The following is a 4,259-nucleotide window of genomic DNA, read 5'->3' as shown; positions in this document are numbered from 1 at the left end:
CATGGTGGGTCCCCTTTCACGTTCGTGGGCATGGTGGGTATCCCTGAAACAACCGGTTAATAGCTCGACCGATCGTCGCCAACACTGATTCACCTCTAGCGAGAACAACCGCACCACAACGGGTTACCGGTTGTTCATTTGCGTAACGTCACCAGCAAACGTACACGTCCATCGCCATTTGCAACGAGTATTGCATGCCTGTGTCAGGTGTCACAACACACTACGTCTGCCCACATAGACGCAACAACATGTGCACGCCTAGAGAACACGTGGAAGGTAGACCCCGTACGTATGCGGTGTCCATTGCGCGAACGACTGTCAGCCCGCCTCTGCAGCATGTCGCAGATGTGGAACGCGGTGCAACATGCTATCACGGTGTGTGAGAAGAGACGACTACGTCCGAATACACGCTCCACTACATCAACAGACTGCTCATGCTGATCGCCATCCAGGGCGTCCGTTCCTCCCACACGTCTGTATGGCGTACCACACTGCAATCCAGCTCTTATAGGGAGACGACACGTAGCTGCGTGCACAATATTTGGACTGTATGGTCCGCCGTTGCTAGGCGCTGTCGTCATACGGTCACATGGGCCACGATGTATCATTCAGTACATACGGAGCAATGTGCAGTACAGTTTGTGGGTTTTGCGTACATCGGCGGACAGGTGACAGGCCGTACCACAACGTAGGCTGAGTACGTCGGCATGCGAAGGGCATTGAACATGCAAACTTCTCACCGACCAGCTTGCGAAGGCAGGGGGGAAGGGGGGGGGGCATGTACGTCCTGCTGCTATCCACACTACAGTGTATAGCAGGAGCATGTGGAAAGTCAGCAACACCTGCAAGGTGTTTAACATGACGCGATACACAGGGGACCGGGCAGTGCGAGTAGCGAACTATATTGCGAGGGTTGCGGTTAGGCAACACTACACTACTTTAACGGGTTGCATAACAATTACAGAGCAGGTTCAGCGACAACGTGCGTCAGGTTAAGGCGCAATATAGTTTAGGTTACGGCGCACTTTAGGTTAGGTTAAGGCACATTATAGGTTAGGTTAAGGCACAACATGGGTTACGTTAAGGCACAACATGGGTTACGTTAAGGCACAACATGGGTTAGGTTAAGGCACAACATGGGTTAGGTTAAGGCACAACATGGGTTAGGTTAAGGCACAACATGGGTTAGGTTAAGGCACAACATGGGTTAGGTTAAGGCACAACATGGGTTAGGTTAAGGCACAACATGGGTTAGGTTAAGGCACAACATGGGTTAGGTTAAGGCACAACATGGGTTAGGTTAAGGCACAACATGGGTTAGGTTAAGGCACAACATGGGTTAGGTTAAGGCACAACATGGGTTAGGTTAAGGCACAACATGGGTTAGGTTAAGGCACAACATGGGTTAGGTTAAGGCACAACATGGGTTAGGTTAAGGCACAACATGGGTTAGGTTAAGGCACAACATGGGTTAGGTTAAGGCACAACATGGGTTAGGTTAAGGCACAACATGGGTTAGGTTAAGGCACAACATGGGTTAGGTTAAGGCACAACATGGGTTAGGTTAAGGCACAACATGGGTTAGGTTAAGGCACAACATGGGTTAGGTTAAGGCACAACATGGGTTAGGTTAAGGCACAACATGGGTTAGGTTAAGGCACAACATGGGTTAGGTTAAGGCACAACATGGGTTAGGTTAAGGCACAACATGGGTTAGGTTAAGGCACAACATGGGTTAGGTTAAGGCACAACATGGGTTAGGTTAAGGCACAACATGGGTTAGGTTAAGGCACAACATGGGTTAGGTTAAGGCACAACATGGGTTAGGTTAAGGCACAACATGGGTTAGGTTAAGGCACAACATGGGTTAGGTTAAGGCACAACATGGGTTAGGTTAAGGCACAACATGGGTTAGGTTAAGGCACAACATGGGTTAGGTTAAGGCACAACATGGGTTAGGTTAAGGCACAACATGGGTTAGGTTAAGGCACACCATGGGTTAGGTTAAGGCACACCATGGGTTAGGTTAAGGCACAACATGGGTTAGGTTAAGGCACAACATGGGTTAGGTTAAGGCACAACATGGGTTAGGTTAAGGCACAACATGCGTTAGGTTAAGGCACAACGTAGGTTAGGTTAAGGCACAACGTAGGTTAGGTTAAGGCACAACGTAGGTTAGGTTAAGGCACAACATGGGTTAGGTTAAGGCACAACATGGGTTAGGTTAAGGCACAACATGGGTTAGGTTAAGGCACAACATGGGTTAGGTTAAGGCACAACATGGGTTACGTTACGGCACAACATGGGTTACGTTACGGCACAACATGGGTTACGTTACGGCACAACATGGGTTACGTTACGGCACAACATGGGTTACGTTACGGCACAAATTAGGTTAGGTTACGGCACAAATTAGGTTAGGTTAAGGCACAAATTAGGTTAGGTTAAGGCACAAATTAGGTTAGGTTAAGGCACAAATTAGGTTAGGTTAAGGCACAAATTAGGTTAGGTTAAGGCACAAATTAGGTTAGGTTAAGGCACAAATTAGGTTAGGTTAAGGCACAAATTAGGTTAGGTTAAGGCACAAATTAGGTTAGGTTAAGGCACAAATTAGGTTAGGTTAAGGCACAAATTAGGTTAGGTTAAGGCACAAATTAGGTTAGGTTAAGGCACGATATAGGTTAGGTTAAGGCACGATATAGGTTAGGTTAAGGCACGATATAGGTTAGGTTAAGGCACGATATAGGTTAGGTTAAGGCACGATATAGGTTAGGTTAAGGCACGATATAGGTTAGGTTAAGGCACGATATAGGTTAGGTTAAGGTACGATATAGGTTAGGTTAAGGTACGATATAGGTTAGGTTAAGGTACGATATAGGTTAGGTTAAGGTACGATATAGGTTAGGTTAAGGTACGATATAGGTTAGGTTAAGGTACGATATAGGTTAGGTTAAGGTACGATATAGGTTAGGTTAAGGTACGATATAGGTTAGGTTAAGGTACGATATAGGTTAGGTTAAGGTACGATATAGGTTAGGTTAAGGTACGATATAGCGTAGGTTCAGATACACATTGTTGTAGGGAAAGGTGTATTGGGGGGGGGGGGGCGGCAGGTTCGTTGATAGTGATTATCGTAATTGGATGCCTGCGGTATTATCCGATTTGTCACGTCAGGATGCACTTTTGGCTCATGACAGGCGGCGCTCCGATTCCATGGTTGTGGCAGATCTGTGTCTTTCATTCCTGCCATTGTTTGTGTGCTGTGACAGGAGGCAGTATTGTGATGTTGGGTGCACCACTGTGTAGGACATGTGTGGGTGTTCGTGGCTTAGCTGAGCAATGTGCGGATGTCGGAAGGGTGGGATATTGTGTTTTCTGGGTGGACCTCCCGGTCTGGTAATGATAGTGTGGATTGTGTCATGTGGCGGAGAGGATGCACTGGATGTTCTTCCATGCTGGTGGTTAGATATTGTGTGTGATAAGAGAGTAGTGTGTGATAAGAGTGTCTGGCTGACGTGTGGTTCTCATTGTGTGCAGAGTCTTTCAGCATGTATAGGGACGGTTGTATATATTATCTGTATTCTGATGGCTCTGCATCTATTACTAATCAGTGCCGTGTATACGGTTACTCTAGTTCCAGTCGAAACTGTTCTATCTCTGTACATTAGTGACACTGCGGCTCCACTATGTTGCCGCCCCTGTCGGCCGTTTCCCCCAGTGTATGGCTAATGATTATCAGCAATCAGTCTATTAGTCAATACCGGTAGTGTGACGACGTCAAATGTCCGGGATGGGGAAGCTACACCCTTCCCGTGGGTCAGGGCCTAGAAAGACTCTTCCCACGCAGGAGACTCGGACTGTCGTTACTCTTCCGAGACATATATGTGCCCAGCGTTTTTTTGCGGCTGCGAGTGCAACGCCAGGAGGCTCGGACTGTCGTTACTCTTCCGAGATATATATTTGCCCAGCGTTTTTTGCGACTGCGAGTGCAACGCCCACGGGTGCCGACATGGATGGGGCGCTTCCTAGCTGATGGCTCAGCATGAGAATCCGTACAGTGAGCAATGCGATCGCGTCTGTAGCTTGTACGTGGTACAGCTCGCAGCTCATGAATAGGGACAGCGGGAATGTCGCATATTGGAAATATCTCTTCATGAAACGCATGTTATAGGTGTGAATTGCACCTTACGAGTGCGGGAAACGTCCGCCGTTCATCCGCTGGCGATGCGAGTTGGGCGGTTGGGGTGGGGCACGAACGG

The sequence above is a fragment of the Schistocerca serialis genome, unplaced genomic scaffold (genome assembly GCF_023864345.2).
Source record: "Schistocerca serialis cubense isolate TAMUIC-IGC-003099 unplaced genomic scaffold, iqSchSeri2.2 HiC_scaffold_1142, whole genome shotgun sequence".
Classification (NCBI taxonomy): Eukaryota; Metazoa; Arthropoda; class Insecta; order Orthoptera; family Acrididae; genus Schistocerca; species Schistocerca serialis.
The sequence above is the reverse complement of the archived record's forward strand: the minus strand, read 5'-3'. Positions refer to the sequence as shown.